Here is a 23876-nt window from a genome sequence, read left to right as displayed (position 1 = left end):
CTTCGCTGCCCTGAGAGAGTCAAGTACTACACAGGGGTAGTAAGTCCTCAGTAAATAGTTTTTACAATATAACGCCAAGCAAAGCTTCTTCCATAAATAAACATTTGAATCTGAGCACTGAGCACATACTACCCTACAATAAACAAGAAATACTTGAAAGTAATGTTTAAGCCTTTATTCGTACTTGCCCAAAGACCCTAAGTTTATGTTGCAGCTAATTCAATTTTGTTCCACCCAGTCTCCTAAAGCACCCTATCCAGAAAGAAGTGCATTTCACAAAACCTGTTGATTATCTGAAAAATTAGAAGTTTCTTTAGTGTATAAGGTGTAGAGATGTGGCTCCTATAGTAGGGAATTTCTCTAACAGTGATATATTATGCTGATCCTTTCTTATCTTATGAGAAAGTAAGTATAATCAAGTTACACCACGCTGGACACCTCCAGGGATTTAGTTTGCATGAAAAAGGGAGTTATCACTAAGGGCCAGATTTACAGAGAAGTCTTCAGCGGCTTACCGGAGGTCTTAACATCCATCACGCTGAAACTACTCTGCCTGACAAATATATAAAGCTGACAATCATTTAAAAAACATTGGCAGAAACCACCGTCATGGCGGTGAATGCTTTTCTATATTTGACCCATGTCTCCATCAACATGACAGAGCCGTCCATTGATTTTTATTTTTATTTTCAAAAACAAAATCCTGAACCCGGATTTTCTTTTTAAAAAAATCAATGCCCCCTCGCCTTGGGAGTTAACCCCCATGAGAAGGGGGGGCATAAGACAATATTCACTGACCTTACCGCCAGGGATTTGCAGGTGTTGATTGGCAGTAAAAACTGACCTGTATGTCTACAAATTTAAATTAGGTGAGCGGACACAGAGGTCAGTATCAGATGGCCCTTACTCACTAGGACCATAACCATGCCAGAGACGGAGTACTCTTTGCCATGGTTACACCAATGGGCCATCTGCAAATAAATTGGGTGGGCAGGCAATAATCTTGGTGGTAATATACTCTGTCACCATTGCAACAGTATGCAACTGTAAATCTGACCCTAATTTTTTTAAGTTAATCCACCACTCACACTGGTTGGTTGTGGCAACTTCAGTAGAGCTAGCTTCAAAGAACAGATACTAAGAACAGCTAATAGAATGTTGAAACCCAGCTTAACAAACGATAAAGATACTTCAGGGTAACAACTTCTTTATAATCCATGCACATGCCATTCACGCACCACACACAACACTTTCATACTGCCTGACATGGGCCCAATACAACAGATTACTGCAATCACATCAACATAACGCTGCCATTCAAGGGACCATCACATTCATGCACTACAGGTCAGAATCCCTATTCAAAACAACCTCTCAATAGTGGTGCGGTTCCTATTTTGGTAATAAGACTGAGCCGTCATTACAAGTCTGGCGGTCCTAGGATGCCGCCATTGCCGCGATCCAACCTCCACACTGTGACCGTGGCGAAAGCACTGCGGACGGACTGCCGGCACTGCCACTTTTTCGCCGGTTGACAGCCTGGCCGTGCTGGCGGTCTCAATCCACCAGGGCAGCGCGGCAACCAGCGGTCCCCTGGGGATTACGAGTCCCCTTTCCACCGGCAGAGATGGGTGCCGGGGGCAGGGGCTTCCATGGCCAGCCCCGTCGTGCTTTTCACTGTCTGCTTGGCAGACAGTTAAAAGCGAGACAGGTGCCGCTGCACCCGACACACCGCAACATTGCCGCCAGCTCTATTATGAGCCGGCATCAATGCTGTGGGCTGTTTCCCGCTGGGCCAGTGGGCAGAAACTCTGTTTCCGTCCACCGACCCAGTGAGAAACTCTTAATAGCCCTCACGGTCAGATCACTGCACTGGCAGTTTTTTGACCGCACGGCTTCAGCGGACGGGCGTTTCCGTCCGCTAATGTCGTAATGAGGGCCTGAGTGTTTTAGAGTGGCAGCACCACCGAGTGAGGGTGACTGAGTCAGTCTCACACCCCCTTGGAAGCTGTCAGCCTATCTCTTGGTTAGCGGCAATGCCTCACCCATTCCTAGAAAGGAAAGGTGAGTTGTTGTAACCTAAACATGACACTTTGACTCCCCAGATAAGTCATGGTAAACGGATCATACCACTTTTGCTCACTTACTCAAAGACTTACACATGCTATGGCAGAACAAGAGATGCAAAATGGAATCATATGTGTCGAAGGACGGTCATTACTGCAATGCCCTCTGCCCCCTCAGGCCTATGCAGTGTTTATATAATAAATCCAGCAGTGTTCTAAGAACAGGCCTGATGCAATAATCTGTCTAGGAATTAAGGTCTGACTCCTGAGCTCCTGGAGTGGCAATATGAGCTACAATATCATGTACCGAACATGACAACCTTGAACAGGGCACAAAATGAAATGTGTACAGGGGATGATAAAATATGTAGCGCGAACAACTATGGCCCTCATTACAACATTGGCGGTAAATCCCACTTACCGCTGTGCAGAAGACCGCCAACACACCGCTGCGGCGGCGGAATTCCGCTACAGCTATTACAACCCAGAGCCCGGAATCTGCCAAAATCCAGACACTCGCATAAGTCCGCCACACCAAAGGTTAGTGATAAACTGGCGAAAACAAAACCGACACCGTCACGCCAACAGGAATACGCCCACAGTTTCACGACCCACGAATCCACGCGGCGGTCTTTGAACCACGGTATTCTTTTGGCGGTACACACCGCTGCGCTCAAAATACACACACAGTTACAAAACACAACCACATTGGACAATTCAAAATACACACACCTGATACACATACACACACCACTCCCATACACTCAATACAATATTAACCACACACCCACATCACCCATAAACCCCTAGGACAAATATTGAGAAAGAAGCCCAGAGAGAGACACAACCATCAACAATACTAGCATCCACAGGCACCCAACACCATCACTCACACAACATCCACGCACCTCAGACAACACACACAAACACATCCCCTCACACATCACAACACACACCACCTCACACATCACCCACACCACACCATGGCACTGCAAAGACGCCCCAGGTTCTCTGAGGAGGAGCTCAGGGTCATGGTGGAGGAAATCGTCCGGGTAGAGCCACAGCTATTCGGATCAAAGGTGCAGCACACCTCCAAAGCTAGGAAGATGGAGCTATGGTGCAGAATCGTAGACAGGGTCACCGCAGTGGGACAGCATCCAAGAACTAGGGATGACATCAGAAAGAGGTGGAACGACCTACGGGGGAAGGTGCGTTCCTTGGTCTAAAGACACCAGATTGCAGTTCACAGGACTGGCGGCAGACCCCCACCTCCTCCCCAACAACTAACAACATGGGAGGAGCAGTTCTTGGCTATACTGTATCCTGAGGGCCTCGCAGGAGTAGTAGGACTCTGGTAAGTCAACTCTTAACTATTAAATCCCCCACCCTACCTGCATGCTATCACATACCCCACCCTCACCCTCACCCCATCACTCCAACACCTCACAAATGTCCCACTATCACAACCCACACATCCCAACACCAAGCCCTGCATGCAACACCAAACCATGGACACCCTTCACCAAAGCATGTCCACTACAGATACCCACACAGATCCCCAAACCAATTAGCACACAAGGTCCTATACAAGAATGCAAGCACTGGAGTACAGGGTCACCCACCCATTGCACTCGATGGCACACACAGATGCAATAATGATGCCTTTACACCCCTGCAGGACCCCTACCCAACGTCACTGGACAGGAGGTTCCAGACATGTCCACTCCCCCCACAGAAGAGGCCCACAGTGATGACAGCAGCTCTGTCCAACTGGATCAAGATGACCAGCCCGGCCCATCTGGGACCTCGGGACAATCGGTTCCCCTGACACTGGCACATGCCACAACAGAGCCTCCCACCTCAGGAAACACCACCACAGCACCCACCCAGCGTGCCCATCCCTCTGTCCCCAGGACACATCAAGCAGCAGTGTGTACACCACTACAGGGAACCCAGGCAAACCCACCAACCCAAGAAAATCAGGGACCTGGGGGCAGTGGCAGTGGGCACACGGTTCAGGGAACAGAGGCACAGGAAAACAGGGGAACTGGGAGGACTGCTGTGCGACAGGGGGAGGACAGGCCCAGGGAACCGACTCTCCACGAGGCCCTCTCCAACATCATGGGAGCGTACCATCATTCCCAGGAGACGATGGCAACTGTACTGGCCAAGTTTCAGGAGACCCAGCGGCTGCAGGAGGAACAGTATCTGGGGATCAGGGAGGAACTTAGGTCCATCAATACCACCCTGGTCACCATTGTAGGGGTGCTGAAGGACCTTGTGAACACCAGGAGGGACACTGTGGCACAACAAGGGGCCCCTGACACTAGCCTGGATGATGAACAGCCCACCACCTACGCCGGTGCTAGTGGACAGGAGGCACCACCGCAGGACCACGACACCAGCACCCCACGCCCGGCAGAAGGAGAACCACCCCGCAAACGGTCCCTGAGATCCAGGACAAAGACAGAGAACGATGCCAAGACCCCCACCAGGAAATTAGACCTCCCTGAATGTCATCCCTCTGTCCCACTTCGTCTCCCTGTCCATCCATCAACTGCCCTAGCTCCACTTCCTGTGCCCCTTTGGACAATGCACCTGTGAAACAAATAGACTGGACTCTGCCATAGACATTCCTCCACTATCACCCCTGCCCATTTTACAACCCCCTCCACAATTTTGCACTGAAATAAACACCCTTGAATCACAAAACAAGCTGGAGTCAGTCTGTGCTTTCACAAATGTGTATGTGCAGTAACTATGGAATATATCAATGTCGATTGTATTGTCAACATACCGATGTAACATAGCTCTAGTCCATGAGGTAATATAGCAGAGGTCACACAGTGGGACCCACATCTGTGAAATGGAAAAGCAAACTGACAAGTCAAGGTCCATACATTGGGTGAAAGTGACTGACATTTGATAGGTCTAACAATTGTATGAGAGGTGTGCGGCAGTGACATCTTCTTACCTGTGTCTCACTGGAAGTATTGCTGGATAACGTTGTTTCTGTTGTTGATATCCTCTTCTTCTGCCTCCTCTTCTTCACTGTCCACAGGCTCCACAGCTGCCACAAGACCTCCTTCTGGACCATCCTCCTGCAGAAATGCACCTGTCATCGCAATGCCAGGTTGTGCAGCATACAGCAGGCCACGATGATCTGGCACACCTTCTTTGGTGAGTAGTAGAGAGAACCACCTGTCATATGGAGGCACCGGAACCTGGCCTTCTGGAGGACGAAGGTCCTTTCGATCACTCTCCTAGTTCGCCCATGTGCCTCATTGTAGCGTTCTTCTGCCCTTGTCCTGGGATTTCTCACTGGGGTCAGTAGCCATGACAGGTTGGGGTAACCAGAGTCATCTGCAAATATGGAGGGACAACTGTTAGAAACACACTAACCCTTAGGGACAACCCCAGACCCAGACAACTATTCACAGGGTATAGGGTCCTTGTCCTCACCTATTAGCCACACACGGTGCCTCTGGAGTTGCCCCATCACATAAGGGATGCTGCTATTCCTCACAATGTAAGCGTCATACACTGAGCCTGGAAACTTGGCATTCACATGGGAGATGTACTGGTCAGCCAAACACACCATCTGCACATTCATTGAATGGCAGCTCTTCCGGTTTCTGTACACCTGTTCACTCCTGCGGGGGTGGGGGGTACCAAGGCCACATGTGTCCCATCAATGGCACCTATGATTTTGGGGATATGTCCCAGGGCATAGAAGTCACCTTTCACTGTTGCCAAATCCTCCACCTGAGGGAAAACGATGTAGCTGCGCATGTGTTTCAGCAGGGCAGACAACACTCTGGATAACACGTTTGAGAACATAGGCTGGGACTTCCCTGATACAATGGCCACTGTTGTTTGAAAAGACCCACTTGCCAGGAAATGGAGTACTGACAGGACCTGCACTAGAGGGGGGATTCCTATGGGATGGCGGATTGCTGACATCAGGTCTGGCTCCAACTGGGTACACAGTTCATGGATTGTTGCACGATCAAGTCTGTTGGTGACTATTACGTGTCTCTCTTCCATTGTCGACAGGTCCACCAGCGGTCTGTACACCGGAGGATACCACCATCTCACCACGTGCCCCAGCGGACATGCCCTATGGAGGAGAACAGCGAGCAGAGAGTCAGCCAACACTGAGGTATAACTAAATGTCAGTAACAATCATTTGTAAATCCGCAATGTGCCTGTTACTGTGTGTATGCAAGGCCTAGATAGGTGTGACGCAGTTATTATTAATGCCAGGTGGCACCCTGAAATGGAAGCTGCCTGACCTGTAAGGTGGGACAAGGGGATATGAGGTAACTGCGCCGGCGTTCTACACCGTCGCAGTAGGCTGTCGAAGACCGCAGGGCAATCCTGCATTGGTTAACATTGGACCCTATGGGTCCCAAGAGCCAATGACGATGTACGCCGGCGGTGACGGTACACACAGCCGTGGACGTGCCATTTTCTGTCTGTTCACTCACTTGATACCTGACCTTCGACAGGAGAGGACCTACACTGCAAGTGCTGCTGTGACCTCATTCTGGAGCGACGATGGCTCATGTGTCTGGTGAAAGGGCCCCTGCCTTCACTTCGGAGGAGTTGCAGAAGTTAGTGGATGGGGTCCTCCCCCAGTACACACAACTGTACGGTCCTCCAGACAAACAGGTGAGTACACTGTGAGCATGCTGCATGGGCAATGCCTGTTTGGAGTGGTGTGGATGGAAGATACATGGGGGGGGACTGAGGCCTGCATTTGCAGACGGTGAGTGTGTGTGCGTCAGGGCAAGGGTGGGAATGTGGGCCAATGACTGTGATGGTCCGGACGGTTAAAGTTTTTCCTTTTCCCCTGTACTATTCCTCTAGGTCAGCGCCCACCAGAAGAAGGATATTTGGCGTGCCGTCGCCAGGGACGTCCGGACCCTGGGGGTCCACCACAGACGGAGCACCCACTGCCGTAAAAGATGGGAGGACCTTCGCCGCTGGAGCAAGAAGACGGCGGAGGCCCAGCTGGGGATGGCCTCCCAACGTGGGAGGGGTGCCCGTCGCACCATGACCCCCCTGAGGTTCCGGATCCTGGCGGTGGCGTATCCGGAGTTGGATGGGCTCTTGAGGGCATCACAGCAGCCACAAGGGGGTGAGTACTGTCACATCCATCTGACTCTGTGCGCATTACGAGGTGTCTGGGTGGGGGAGGTGGGCAGTGAGTTACCCTAGGCCAGGGCGAGCTTTGTAGGCCAGGACCCTTTGTGAGGCAGGCTATGTGGCACCCCAACCCCACTAGTGGTAAGAGCCATCTACACCTAGTCTGGCTCCTGTGACTTCCATGTGTACAGCAATCGGGCATAGGCCTTGTACCCCATGGGCATGTGATTACTCTAGGAACTCTGAGTGCATGGCGTAGTGCAGAGGGCTGCTGTGTTTGTAGTGTCCGCCAATGGTAGTGGTATTGCATGCACTGAACATGTCTTTCTTCTGTCTTTCCCCCACCCTTTTTGTGGTCTCCCTGTTCTTGTGTGCAATAGCATCATCAGGCAGAGGAGCAGTGGCACCGGAGCAGGAGGGAGCTGCATCCCACTTGGACCTGGAGGGTGAGACAACGGAGTCTGAAGCCACCAGTGGGACGGAGAGCGAGGGGAGCTCCACGGCTGGGACCGGAGGTGACTTCAGCGACAGCAGCTCCTCCTCTGATGGGAGCTCCCTTGCGGTGGCGGGCCCCTCTGTGCCCCCCGCATCAACAGGTACAGCTGCCACCCCCCCCACCAGCACCGCCCTCCCAGCAGCCCCTCAGCGTGTGTCCCGTGGCCACTCACCCAGGAGGGTGGGCATCTCCTTCGCCCCAGGCACCTCAGCCCCTGCCCCAGTCAGCCCTGCTGCCCTCAATGAGGAGGCTATTAACCTCCTGAGATCCCTCACTGTTGGGCAATCTAGCATTCTGAATGCCATCCAGGGTGTCGAGAGGCATTTGCAACAAACAAATGGATACCTGGAGGGCATTCACTCTGGCCAGGCAGCCCAACAGAGAGCATTTCAGGCTCTGGCCTCAGCACTGATGGCAGCCATTCTCCCTGTGTCCAGCCTCCCCCCTCCAACTTCCTCCACCCAGACCCAATCCCCTGTACCTCAGCCTATCCCAAGCACACCATCAGACCAGCATGCACACACCTCGTCAAACAAGGGTGACTCAGGCAAACATAAGCACCACACATCCCACAGGCACTCACACAAGCATCATTCCCATGCAGACATACCAACATCCACTGCCTCCACTGTGTCCCCCTCCTCCACGTCATCCTTCTCCCTCCCAGTCTCATCTCCACTCACACCTGCATGCACTACATCATAATCCACTACCTCATCACCAGTACGCCCATCTGCACACATCGCTCACGTGCACTCACCACCCCCACTACCATTTACACATCCCCCGTGTCCTCTACCAGTGTGTCAGTGAGCCTACCTCCCAAACTATACAAACACAGGCACACACCCACCCAACAGCCATCCACCTCACAACAGCCTCCAGCCCATGCACCTTCACCCAAATAAGGCATGCGTACACCTCCTACAACCACTACCTCTTCCTCCACTCCCAAACCCCCTCCATCTACCCGTCCCAGTGTGTCTAAAAAACCTTTCCTGTCTACTTGAGAGACTGTGGCTTTGCACTCCCCAGGATAAAGCAGTGGGCAAACCACCCACTGAAAAGACTTGAGAGACTGTGGCTTTGCACTCCCCAGGATACAGCAGTGGGCAAACCACCCACTGGAGAGACCTGAGAGACTGTGGCTTTGCACTCCCCAGGATAAAGCAGTGGGCAAGCCACCTACTGAAAAGACTTGAGAGACTGTGGCTTTGCACTCCCCAGGATACAGCAGTGGGCAAACCACCCACTGGAGAGACCTGAGAGACTGTGGCTTTGCACTCCCCAGGATAAAGCAGTGGGCAAACCACCCACTGAAAAGACTTGAGAGACTGTGGCTTTGCACTCCCCAGGATACAGCAGTGGGCAAACCACCCACTGAATAGACTTGAGAGACTGTGGCTTTGCACTCCCCAGGATACAGCAGTGGGCAAACGACCCACTGACAAGACTTGAGAGACTGTGGCTTTGTACTCCCCAGGATACATCAATGGCATGGAGCCCCCTTGTGGAGCAGTGGCATCGTGCACTCATCCGGCTGAGGTGCCCCCCTTCCCTTCCCCCTGAGGTGCCTGTTTCTTTTTGATCTGATGCCCCTGCAGTGTTCTCTCCGTTTGAAGTCTGGTTTCGAGTGTGGGCCTCGCCCATGCATTTTGGGCCCAGTGGTCCACGGACAATAATTTGTGCACTATCCGGTCTTGTGTAGTTGGTGTACATAATTGTATATACTGTATTTCGAGTTTTGACTACCGTTTTTTTCATGATTACAATTGTTCAACTCATTTCCTTTTGTCCTTGCGTTCTTGAAGGTGAGTTTGGGGGGTGTAAATGTAATGTTGCAGCATGTATTTGTGTGTATATTGTAGTGGGTGAGGGCGGGGGTGGGGGTGTTGCATGTTGCGTGTGTGTGTGTCACTCTCTTTTCCCTCCGCCCTCCCCTGTGTTGTAGGTGCAGTACTCACCGTGGTTGTCGCCGCCGCCTTTGTTGTTCCTCATAGAGGAGCAGGAATACCATCGCCGGGAGTATTTGGAGTTCTAGCTCCATGGCGTCCTGGTTCCTCGTGGGGTGTGGAGAGGTGAGTGTTTTCCCTTCCAAGTCCTGTTTCCGCCGTGTTTTTGTTTGCGTTGGTTCCGCCCCGGAAAAGGTGGCAGATTGGCCTCTCATAATAGTGTGGGCGGTACATTGTGTTCCGCCTGTCTGTTGGCGGTGACCGCCAAGCTGTTTGTTTGTACCGTTGTGGCAGTCGGAGTGTTAAAGTGGCTGTCTATGTTGGCGGTTTCTGCCATGGTCGTGATTCCATTCTTTTTTTTTTACCGCCGGCCTGTTGGCGGTATTACCGCCGCTTTAACACCGACCACCAGGGTTGTAATGAAGGCCTATGTCTTCTCAGAATGACGCGGCTGTATGAAACATAAAAACAACAAGCTAAAAGCTGTCTGTGCTAAACAATACTAAATTAATAAATATATGTCTATGTGTAACAGGTGCAGGCTATGGGCCTAATGCTCAAATAAGGGTGTCCAACCCAAGCACTAAGGAGAAACCACAACACCCTCCCATTGCTGGTAGAGGAGTGTAGGGTCCAGGACCTACAATTTAAAACAACTAACTTAAAAGCAAGCATAATAAAAAATATATACATAAAAGAGATTAAAAGTCCATGTTGACAATCAGACCAGGCCAAAGTATAAGACCGAATTAAAACAAATCTATTTGAAGAAAAAAGGTGTCAATTAAAAACCACTGGAATCCCGCATGAGGTCATCAAACACTTCAGTGGAGATGGAATCCAGGATAGACTCTACTTCGGCAGATGATAAAACCACCAAAGCCTCATTCAAAAGATGGAAGGAACATTTGTGATCCATTGTCTCAGCCGAAATTCACAGCTGAGGGGCAGCATTCTGTGCTGTGTCAAATGTTGCAGCACTAAGAGCCTTTTGGTCTACTATATATAGATCCAGCTTCGTACAACCACCTCCCATGAGTAGGCCTTTGACTGCTCTGCTTCGCTGTCCTGAGAGAGTCAAGTACTACACAGGGGTAGTAAGTCCTAAGTAAATAGGCTGGCTCGTAGAAGGCATCACGTAGCAAACCGCAATCTAATGGGACAACTCCAGCATTGGACCCTGATTGAGAACATCATCAGTTTAATGTCCACAGAAAGTACATGTCACCAAGCAAGTCACACTTCCAGTGCATGTTCAAAAGAGCACAATAAGCAACTGAAGACGGGCTGTATACAGCAGATCACCAGTCGAAACGACAAACAGCATTTCTTGTCACATTCCTCCAATAGTGATTCTCCAAAATATCACATTCCTCTATTAGTGATGCTCCGAAGTACTGTGTCAAGCATTCACGACAGTTGGGCAGGTGGAAGCTCCATCTTAGTTGAGATGGTGCAGCCATTGCAAATTAAAAATAGCAACAGCAAAATACCACCAATTAATGCCAAAACAATAGGGAAACATCCAAAAACACTTGAAATTAGTGAGGGAATGGCTAAAGGTATAACTCCAAACACTGTCTAGAAGGTGCTGACAAATCCAGATTCTATTGCTGTAAAAAAGTGTACAATCCCTGTGGTGTTAGATGCATTAAAAATGTGACTGACCAGTTCACCGAAGTGTTTGGGAACGTTTGTATTTAAGTGGGACTGTATCTCTGCAGACAACCTTGCCACTTGCAGGTCACACATTTCAAGGGCAGATGTGAGTGTCACGTGTTTTTGAAACAAAAGTGCTTTTAGTTCGCTCAGTGTCAAAATTTACATTATAACGAGCAATCCAAGGTCACAAATTTGCTACTTTCATCTCATATGTGGGAGGGAAAGGACATTTCCACAACAAGCCACTATTTGAGAACCAGAAATCCCATATGCAACACCTGATCTCATCCACACAACAGCCTTGGTCACTCAGCATCAAGAGATTCCCTTCGAAGAGTAACAGAAATAAAGGGCAAATCAAAGGGACGTGAATTCCCTTTAAGTAGCAAGCTAAGTTCACTATGACTCATTGCATGCCTTATACAATGCCACCTGTTTGTAAATCATAGAATGGCTTGAAGAAGTTTCACTTTGCTGGGTCAAACTCTTTTTTCACAGGTATCTTTCCTCAAACTAGTTCCCCAAATTTTTTAATCCAGCCCCTGGATGTTGTTAAATCCATCAATCCAAATGTGGTGGCATGTGTTGATGAATGCTTACCGTGGATCTGCTGTGACTCCTGCAAAACACTGACACGTTCATTTATGTCAAAAGTTGTTTCTGCCGCCACCACACCAGCACCATCAAGATCTGGGATGTTAATAGGGATACCAAAATGGACTTCGTAGGGGGTACGACCTTCCAAAGACCTTCTGGCCAGAATTTTTAATGCTCGTTGGACTCCATACCATTGATAAATGCAACTAGGACTTGAAACTAGTAGCCTAGCTGTTAAGGATTTCTTTAAGTACTGTTTTTTTCTTTTCACTACCAAATTTCCCTCGGGTGGTAGGTTGAAGAATAAGGCACCCCAAAACCCATCATTCCCATGGCGTCCCGTATGCCCTGGAGGCAAAGGCAGGACACTGGTGCGAAAGGATTGCTGCAACTGCATATGTTGCGATGAAGATTTACAAATCTTCAGTAACAACTCAAGAATCAGCTGATTATTGTGGCCACACCCATAGGAATCTGGAGCAGGAATCGACAGCAAGTAATATATTTGTATGCATCATCTGAATTTAAGGGACCCCCAATGGTCCAGGTACACACACTGCAAATGCTTATTTGATATTAAGAGGGGTGTCTGCAGTGGGAATTTGATGGCGGAACCTTTAATTTGTTGGCAAATGTCACAGCTAAGGACATACTGCCTGGTCTGCTTATATAGACCAGGCCACCAATAACATTTCTGTAGAAGTGAAATGGTAGCAACCACACCAGCATGGGCAGAAGCAACACCTTTATGAGCTGCTTTGCTCAGTTCTGCTCTATGATCTTGGTTGGGTATCACCTAATCACCCACCCCTGCTATTATAACAAAGGAAATATTTTGGGCACTTAAATGGTAGGAATATTTGGTAGGGTATGCTTTTGGTAGGCAATCAAAGCATTCACAGCAGCCAAGATGTGATCCTCGACCCTTGTATGATGACAAGTTATTGCAGCAACAGATGCCATAGCAGCTGCAGACTTGGCTACTTCATCAGCCAATGAGTTTCCTACAACATGTATTCCAACACGTTTGTGACCCAGTGTATGTATGACATGAGCCCATGGCAGTTTGTCTTGGAGACCCGCCACCTTCCCCACAAACATTTGTGTTTTATGGCGTTTCATTTTGAATCTCCGAAACTGTTAGGGCACAATAGCATAAATTGCACACAGTAAGTGTAGGAAGTTCAGGATCTGTATGTTCCAGTGACGAAATCAGTGCCTCAAGCTCTACAAGCTGTGCTGTGAAATCCCCTAGGGACTGCTTGTAGGTCTGTTGAAGGTGGAATTCGTCATCCTTCATCATTCCACAAATGGCTGCACAAGCTGTGGAGTAATGATGCTCGGTACCTATATCGGGTTGAGCTGAACCATCATTGTAAATGGTGATTCTGAATTGGTCACGAGGCATAACATTCATAGGAGAAATAAAAGGTTCAGTTACTCCCTCGTACTTACGTTGTGAGAGTATTTCCTTCACAGGAGATTATGCATCATCTTTTATTGGATATTGAGATTGTACTTGTGGATTGGACCTCATAGGTATGACATGATAAGGAGAGTTCCTAACCCAACCCACATGGTTGCGGTACTGTGCTGGAGCCTGTGCCAGAGCCCAATCTGCTGCATAGGTTTTTTTACGGAATCCAGAACAAGGACTGAGAAAGAAGATAAAATGACATCTTCCTCCTGTGGGAGATTACAGACAAACTCTGGCGGTCAATCTTTTTCTGTCAGTAGAATATCATAGCTAAGTGTTAATCTTTCCCAGCAAATGTCTTTAATTGTACGCTTAATGTCACCCTCAAATTTATATTTAATTTATAGACCCTGTTGGGTGAGGTGACACGCCAGTCTGGGGTTTAGACTTCAAGGTAGTCAATAGTTGCTGTCACCCCCAGAAGCTCTTGAAGATTCAGGTGCCTAGAAGAGACACTGCCTACGTCCTGTTCTTCATTAATGTTCTCAATATGTGTGGCATACTTACACAAATGTGGTACAACCTTCTTTTCAAATTGAGGTTTGTGTTGAGGAAGTTTTTCTTCCTTTTTATTGTGATGTCTGATAAGTCGTGAAGGGTACGAGATGGGCGTCTATCTGTATACTCATATCTCTCTAGAGGATTCAAATTTTTAAGATTGTATTGTTTCTGTGAGGTCTCTCAATGCAGAGATTCTCCTATTTCTTTGATTTTATCTTTATTATTTTTTTGTTTATCCCAGTGTATTTTGAACCTTTCTGTACTTGCTTGGTATTATCCATACTGGATTTTCCATGAAGCTGTGGCTTACTTGGACTAGCCCCCAGACTATCCTGACCTATCCTAGTTTAAGTTTAGTATAAGTTTCATCAATAATCTTTGGCAGCTGGTCTATTTGAGGACACTCTCTGAGCCACTGACGTACTGACAATGCTCCTGCATCCCCTTTAATATTACTTAGTATAATTGAGGAGAAACTGCCAATTAATTTAATCCCCAAATCCAAGGCCCCTTGTTCATTTTGTATTTGTTATAAAACTTCCAAAAGATTCACAAGTGTTGGGGAACCATGGGTGGCAATATATATTGCAGCAAATACTGTGCCTCAAGTGGCAAAGTCAACTATGGAGGGAGCCATTACAAATAGCAAGCACATTGTGGGAGTTCTATGTTTATCTTGGAGGTCCTGTATGGAAAAACATTGCCTCCCGCTGATTTGTTTTTTTGTGCTATTCAAAATTGAACCTTACTCATTATGAATCACAGTTGCCAGGTTCATCACGGGTGTAGCCAATGGTAGAGCATCCCGTGCTGGGGCGGTATTTAAAATCTGCATTACAAATTGTATTAAGCATATATATATATATATATATATATATATATATATATATATATATATATATATATATATATCATAAACTATTATATAAGTGTCTTAAATCTGCTACTGGCATATTTTGTATGTTTAGATGTGGTGTGTATTGCACTCTTTGGAGTATGCGTGCGCTCGATAAAGCTCATATTATCATCATCATCATGTAGGTCCATCATTGCTTAGGCAACCTCATCTAATGTTTTGAATTAAATGTGGAAGGGTGCCTTGATATCAATGTCATTGTTCTTGCTAAGCTAGCTGCATTTCTGGATATGCATAAGCTCTGTATTGTGTAGGTGGATATTCTACAGTATGTGTATGAAAAGTGTTTGAATTTGCATCTACTGCAGGAAAGGTGACCCATGAATTTCTGTTGGGACACATCTGGTGCCTCTCCCACAAGTGAAACATCTCCACCCCTATTAGCAAGCCCACTAGCTAGTAGATGTTGTGTGAGCTCTGGTCTCAAATTCACTGGAATTACCACTGTTTGTGGTTGTGCCATATTTAAAATGATAAATTCAGAGATAGAAACACAACATGGGGTATCATTTTAGGGTTCAAGCTAGAACAACCTGTAGACTAAGATAGATAATTCCTATATAGCTGAGGAGGAGTTTCTCTATTACCATAGACGTCTTCGTATAAGGTAATTAGGGTATCTTTGGCGCTCAAGAGAGAGTTACTCAGGATATCCATTAAATTTTTGCTTGACCAAAATTTGTAGTGCCATGTTGTGTGGTTCCTATTTTGGTAATAAGACAGCATGTCTTAGGGTGGCAGCACCATCAAAAGTGGGTGACTGAGTTAGTCGCACTCCACCTTGGAAGCTGTGGCCTAACTCCTGGTTAGCTTGCAGTGCCTCAACCAATCCTAGAAAGGAAAGTAAATTTGTGGCAACCTAAACATGACACTCTGAATCCTCAGGAAAGTCATGGTGAACAGATAGATCCTACCCCTTTTGCTCACTCACTTAGAAACTCACACATGCCAAGGTAGAACAAGGGATTCAAAATGGATTTCAATGCATTTATTAAAACAACTGCATCCAATTGTAAAAAGTGTGGGCTGCCATAATAAGGCAGGTGAAACATAAAACTGTGATCATCATTACAATTAGCATGAAGAAGATACACAACCCCACAATCTTTGAATGAACCTAGAGGCCTAAAGATTCCTACCTACACCCAATGTCTAAAATATGAGAACATAGCCTGGTAACCCTTCTGCTTAACCCAATCTAAGGGAAGGACCCGACCCCATGCCTGAAGAGGCTGGTAGGGGTCTACCTGTTGTCCGAATGGCAATCCTACTGAGTAGATGAAGAGTCAGTGTCAGGATCAGCAAAGCTGTCAATGGAATGATGTATGTCACAGGAGGGTCATGACTGGAATGCTCTCTGCTCCCCTTAAGCCTATGCGGTGTTTATATAATAAATCCTGCAGTGTTCTAAGAACAAGCCTGACGTGATAATTGTCTAGGAACTCAGGACTGACTCCTGAGCTCCTGGAGTGGCAATACGAATTAGAATATCATGTATCGAACATGACAGCCCTGAACAGTGCACAAAGTGAAATGTATACAAGGGGCTGATGAAATATGCAGCGTGAACAACTATAGCCCTCATTATGAACTTGGCAGTAATCACCGCCGACCACAGTGGGGACGGTGAACAGAAGACCGCCAGTGGCAGTAGACTGCTCACCGCCGAATAATGATGCCAAAAAGGCAAACCTCCAAAAATCCTGCAACCTCCACCCACCGCCTGAGCCTGCAATGGTGGAAAGGCAGTACACCCCACCCCGCGACCGCCATGCAGACAAATCCTCCACCCACCAAATAATGATGCACAAATCAGCGTGGCGGATAGTGAATGCCGAACGACCATTGGAGGTACGGACTACCACGGCCAGCAATGGGACCCACCAACAACAAATGCACACATTGGCAACTTTGAAACCCACACACCTCACACACATCCACAACACTATAAAACACTCACACACATACTCTACTATCCTTTGCATCACCAATACCACGACTGAGATTGACAACACAACACACATACACTGAACACAACATCACACAAGTCTCACACACAAATACACCACCAAAACACATACAAACCCCAAACACCTTTACAAGCCATACACACAACCACATGACAACACCCTCACCAATATACCCACAACACACCACCCACAACACACACCATGACACCCCCTAAGCACTCCCGCTTTACAGATAATGAGCTAAGGACCATGAAGGACGAACTACTCAGGGTCGAGCCACAACTGTTCGAGGCACAGGTGCAACAGATACCCGTGGCAAGGAAGATGGAGCTATGGCAGACAATAATCAACAAGGTGAATGCAGTGGGAAACCATCCACGTACAAGGGATGACATCCGGAAGAAATGGAACTACCTGCGTGGGAAGGTTCGGTCAATGGCATCCAGACACAACATCGCCGTACAGAAGACTAGTGGCGGTCACACGAATACACCAACTTGGGAGGAGAAGGTCCTGACTATCCTGTACCCGGAGGGCCTCACTGGACTCACAGGAGGACTGGACTCAAGTAAGTCAACTACAATACCTTAACAGTCACCCCACCTATGATGCATGTATCACTCACACTACCACCAGGACCCCACCCAGTCCACAACACCCACATCCAACTCACCCGCACGCCCACTATTCCACAAACAGACCTCCATCCAGCCCCCTGTGCACAGTCACCTACCCTTGCTTGGATTCCCAGTGGCAAAACAGCACTCACAATGCACCTCCACCCCCCACATAAAATGTAGAGAAATGTAGACGAAGGGCCCTTGCATGCCACAACAGGGGAATATAATAATCAAATAGGGCAGAGCAGTGCAGCAATTGCCGAAAAAGTACCTGACACCCACATGTTCATTCCCCCCCACAGGCACCACCACCCATGCCACCTGGACGGAAATGCCAAGGAGTGCCAGCGCCCCACCTGAAGACAGAGGCCCCACTCAGGAGAGTGCAGAGGGATGTCTGGAAATAGAGGAACTCCCTGGCCCATCACACAGTCCTGGACTGTCACCCTCCAGAAGCCCCACCCAGGATACACTGACAGCCAATATCATCAGCTCTGGCCAAACGACCCCACACCAATTTCTCCCGGCCACGGATTGGTGGCCCACATGTACAGAGGCCAGAGTCTCCACCCACCAACAGGCAGGATGATGATGGGCCCAGAGCAAGTGAGACTGCCAGGCCTGTGCAGGGGACACAGGCACAGGGGGCTAGGGGCAGTGGGAGGGCATCAGTGGCCCAGGGGGTGGCCAAAGGATGGATGCAGCATCCCAGGAAGTGATATCTGAGGTCCTGGGAGCATACCACCATACCCAGGACACAATGGGTCAGATCCTGGCCACCTTGTAGCAGAATCAGAGGCTATAGGTGGCATACCACCAGAAGGCCATGGAGCAATGGATACAGCTCAATGCCACCATGGCCTCAATTGCAGGGGTGCTCCAGCAACAGTACTACAGCCAGCCTGAGTCCTCCACCCACCTGCAAGCCCTGACCACTAGCCAGGACACTGCCCTACCCTCTACATCTGCAGCAGCTACTGGACTGGTGGCACTGGAAGAGGACACACAGGAAACCAGCACTCCTACCCCTGAAGCCCAGCTCCATCTACGCAAACCTGCCCTCAGACCCAGACATGCCACTGAAACACCAGCCAAGACCAACCCCAGCACTAGGAAGTGACTCGGCCCTGAACTGTCTCCCTTGTGTGCCACTGTGCTCCCTTGTTGACATGCCACTGCCATCACACCATCTTTCAATGGCCACATGGACCAAAACCCAGTGCTACCAACAGGTGAGCATGTGTACCTGAGTATGTATGTGCACCATGTGCCCCCTCCCTTTCACTGTCCCACGTATTATGTATATTTTAATAAATAAACCAATGCACTAAAATCGTCCCTCGTTCATACGAGATATCAATTGTGATTGTGTATTGTGTATGCATTAGCTAGTCAATTTAATAATCATACCGTTATTGCAGGAGAGGATCCAACGGACTGTAGTGTCTGAAGTATGTCACACTGTACATAATATTGGGTTTCCTGGCAAATGCCACTTCAGTCATCAGTTAACATTGTCACTGACTATAAACATCACATCACCAATTACATGAGTCAGACTGATGCTATGCAATGAATACATCAACATCAATAACAGTACCTTAGAGTCACTGGACATATAGGCAGAATAGCTGGGTCCTGGAGTTGAGATCTTCCCCCTCTTCTCCCTCACCATCACTCTCATCCCCTCTCTGAGGTTGCTGGGCTGGTTGGACAGCACACTCCTCTTCCAGAAGGGGGATAGCTTTCCTCACAGACAGGTTGTGCTGCATGCAGCAGGCCACCACTATCTTACACACCTTGTCAGGGACATAGCACGGGGATCCCCCAGAGTCACCTTCCTAGTACGTCCATGGGCCTCATTATAATTCCTCCCTGCATCTGTCCTGGAATTCCTCAGAGGTGTCAGGAGCCATTGCAAGTTGGGGTAGCCAGAATCACCTGCAAAAGTGGGCGAAACAGGACCCTAATAAACTGACTTTACATGCATGTAGCCTGGCTGTCAGCTATGTACAGATCCAGTGTCATACACACTCACCTATGAGCCATCCTCTGTCCCCTTGTAGTTGTTCCATCATGTATGGTACACTGCTGTTTCTCAGAACAAAGGAATCATGGACTGAGCCTTGGAACCTGGCATTGACATGTGATATGTACTGGTCAGCAGTACACACCAATTGTACATTCATGGAGTGATAGTTCTTCTGATTCCTGTACACCTGTTCATTCACTCTTGGGGGTGTGAGAGCTATGTGGGTTCCATCAATGGCACCTATCACATGGGGGATATTAGCAAAGGCATAAAATCCAGATTTGCTGGTGGGAAGTTCAGCCTTTTGGGGAAACTGGACATATGTTTGCAGGTGTTGGACAAATGCATCCAGGAATTTTGACAGGATGACGCTGAACATTGGCTAGGAGACCCCTGCACCCATGCCCACTGTCACCTGAAATGAGCCTGTAGTCAAATAATGGAGTACAGATAGCACTTGCACAGTTGTAGGGATGGCATGCTGATTTCGATTTGCCAGTTTCAGTACAGGATCCATTAATGCACAGAGGTCCTGGATAGTAACTCTATTGAGTCTGTTGGTGACAATAATGTGACGCTCCTCCATTGTTTCCAGATCAACCAGGGGTCTGTAAGCAGATGGTACCCTCCCTCGCCACATGGGTCTGTACCTATGGGGGAGGAAAGAACACAATCTGAGTGTCAACTTACACTTGCATCCCATGATGTCACTGTATCTTTGTAAGTGTGACACGTAGGTAACACACAATAACGCAAAGTATAAAGTACACCGTCAGGCAAAAGTGTGCTATGTTAACTCTGTCATAATGGCATCCCAGTGTGGACACACTCCCAAAGATGGGTACATGTGAGGATCCTAGACTCATGTCAGCAAGCGACTAAGGGCAGAGATTTTGAGGCCCTGGATGAGGCCCCTGACCAGGCTATGGGGACATGGTGGTAGCAAAATGGCAGCCTCCAGCCATCCAGGAATGATAGCGTGGAAGTGACTTCATTCCGCTGGCGTTAGTCGTCATGGCGAAAGGCGGTGTTCACCGCTTGCACCCATCATTGGATTACATGGTTGTCAATGGGGAACCTGGGCCAATCATGATTGCCGCCAGCGGTGACGGAGCAAACCACCGCGGTAGCTACGCCATTTCGTCAGACCCTTGACACTTGACTCCTGATTCCCACGCAGGGTAGTACTCCAATGCGTGTGCTGCTGTGTCTTGACTCTGGTCCATGAGATGGCGCGGGTTACAGGAGAACGGGCCCCGGCCTTCACCGCGGAGGAGCTGGAGAAGCTGCTGGATGGGGTCCTACCCCTGTATGCCAAGTTGTATGGACGACCAGAGGAGCAGGTGAGTTGGCATCTGTCATCCTTAGATGTGTGTGATTGTGGCGGATGCCTGTATGCATGTGGGTTCGATGTGTAACTTTTCCAGTTGTAGACTGTCTGGCATGTACTGTATGTGAGTTCACAACATGCCTTTCAACAATGCCCGTTCCATAGGGAACGACATGTCATCTGTATTCAGTGCACACATACCAACGTCTGTTTTGTTGCTCTGTGTGTCCCATGCAGGTCAGCACCCATCAAAAGAAAGGCCTGTGGCAAGCCATCGCCAAGGATGTGTGTACCCTGGGGATCTACAACCAGCAGAACTCCCACTGCAGGAAGCGGTGGGAGGACCTGAGGCGCTGGGCCAGGAAGACCGGAGAGGCCCAGCTGGGGAAGGCCTCCCAACGAGGAAGGGGTGCCCATCGGACCCTGACCCCCCTAATGCCCGCATTCTGACAGTGGCCTATCCGGATTTGGAGGGGCGCTTGAAGGCAGCACAGCAGCCATAAGGGGGTGAGTAGCAACACTCTTGTGATACTGATTAGATGGATGTATGTTGGTGCTGTGGTATGGTTGCATTCTAGAGCCAGGCACTTGGACATGTGTGTTCCTGCAGTCCTGCCCCCTCAAAGTCACTGGGATGGTGTGAGGGTTGGTTTGGGCAGTCTCTATAGGACCCCTATATATGGGGGGTCCCCTTTCTGTCATCTGGTATGCTTTGTGGCCTCATGGACTTGTAAGTGCATTGGCTGGGCATGGTCTCTCATGGGTATATTTTACACAGTGTATCAGGTCCATGTTTCACCTGCGTCATGTGGTGTATTCTGGGGTAATGGCCACTTGTCAGGGGCACAATCATGACATATGTTGTATGTGCTGCGTGTAAGGGTGTGACCTAAATAGGAGTGTGTGTGAGCCAGAGATGTACATATAATCAGGTTTTGACAAAATTCTCCCTTGTTTTGTCCCTCCAACCCTGTGCTCTTGTGTCCTTTGTGTACATCAGCATCACCTGGTGAGGAAGCAGTGGCACTGGCGAGTGGGGATGCAGCAGCCCACGGTTCCAAGGAGGCAGAGTTTACGGACGCTAAGGGGACCAGTGGGTTGGAGGGCGAGGGGAGTACCACGAGGGAGACAACTACCACTGGAGGTAGCGACTCTGATACCTCCTGCTCCCAGGTTGTGGCAGACCCTACTGGGCACACCCATTCTATGCCATCTTCCACCACCCCCCATGCCACCACCGCCCTCCGTGTTGCTCCCCACTCAGTTGCCCATGCCCGCTCACCCAGGAGGGTGGGTGTCTCCTTCGCCCCAGGCACCTCATCCCCTGCTCCAGTCAGCCCTGCTGCCCTCACAGAGGAGGCTATTGACCTACTGAGGACCATCTCTGTAGGGCAGGCAACCATTGCAAATGCCATCCAGGGGCTAGCATCCCAGATGCAGCAATGCATACCTGGAAGGCATTCACTGTGCCATGTCTGGCCTACAGAGATCTTTTCTGGCTCTGGCCTCCTCTTTGACGGCAGCCAGTGTCCCTGATCTTTCCAAACCCCTTCCCTCCACCTCTACCCCTTCCAGCACCCCACTCCCTTCACCCATCCCAAGCACACGAAAAGACAGCCATGCATGCAGATCAACACACAAGAAGCACACAGACAAACACAAGCACAACACTTCCCACCACAGGCAGGCACATACCCAACATACCAAAGCACACACAACAACATCCACTTCCCCCAGTGTGTCAACCTCCCCGCCACCCTGTCTGTCACCTCACCATGCACACCGACACGCACTGCACCCTCAGTCACTGCTGCTGCCCCCATTCATTCAATCGCCACAACATCTGACATCCAGACCTGTACCCCAGACACCACACCTGCACTCACCATGACTACATTGACAGACACGTGCAGCACATGCACCAGACCTGCAAACAGCCAGACAACATTCATGTACACTGGCAGCCTGTCTTCTCCCACTGTGTCCACCCCGCCTCCTCCCAAAACACTCAAACATTCGCAGACATCCACACCACACACATTCACCACACATCAACATACTGTACAGGCACCTGCATCCACGTCCTGCACATCTACACCTGGTACAATCACTCCCTCAACCTCCACTCCAAGACCTGCCTCCAAATCCCCTCCAACTGCCCCTAAGAAGCTTTTCCTCTCCCATGTTGACCTGTCCAAACCCACTGGCCCACCCCGTCTTGTCCCTAAACGTGCCCATCTCCTTGCCCAGTCCACTCCTTCCACGTCCAAGTCTGCCCCAGTCCACCCTTCCCCTTCCTGTGCCCCTCCCCCAGGGAGGAAGAAGCCCCATGTTGCCCCAGGTCCCTCTGCTACCCCCTGGTCCAAGCCCACTCCCCCTCTTTCCAAGGGCAAGCCAAAACCCCCTCCACCTCCCAAACCTAAGCCCAAGCACCCCTCATCCAGACGTAAGTCCCCACCCCCGCCACCCCTTGCCCTTGTTCCCTGAGGTACCTGGCTTCCCCATTGATGCCCCTTTCAAGCGGAGCACCCTTTGCACATGTGTGAGTCAAGTTCGTCCTGTTTTGGCCCTTTGGGCTATTTGTAATGGACTGGCCATTGGCCTTATTTGGACATGACGTAATGTCTTTATAAATAAGGTGAGTGTGTCCTTTTATATTGGTCGTTTCCTCCATGCTTTGCCTGGCGGTGGTTCCCGTCCTGGAACTGATGGAGGTCTTGTGTTTAATTATTTGGTGGGCGGGTAGGACCTTTCTGCCAGCAGGGCGGTGTTTACCACCATGCTCATAGTGACCACCTATGTCTTCTTGAAATGAAGCAACTGTTTAAAATATAAAAACGACAAGTTAAAACTGGCTGTGCTAAAGAATATGAAATTAATAAAAACATGTCTACGTGTAAAAGGCACAGGCTATGGGCCTAATGCTAAAATAAGGTAGTCCAACCCAGGCGCTAAGGAGAACCCACAACACAATCAGTCATCAACCAATTTGAATACAAACACACCGCAAACAAACCTTTTTGAACAGATATGTCCTGACATGATGACGGTTGGTGCTTCCACAATCACCACAAATAAATAAAAAGCTTGACCACATTTTTCCTAC

This window comes from Pleurodeles waltl, chromosome 6, assembly GCF_031143425.1.
Source record: "Pleurodeles waltl isolate 20211129_DDA chromosome 6, aPleWal1.hap1.20221129, whole genome shotgun sequence".
NCBI lineage: Eukaryota > Metazoa > Chordata > Amphibia > Caudata > Salamandridae > Pleurodeles > Pleurodeles waltl.
The sequence above is the reverse complement of the archived record's forward strand: the minus strand, read 5'-3'. Positions refer to the sequence as shown.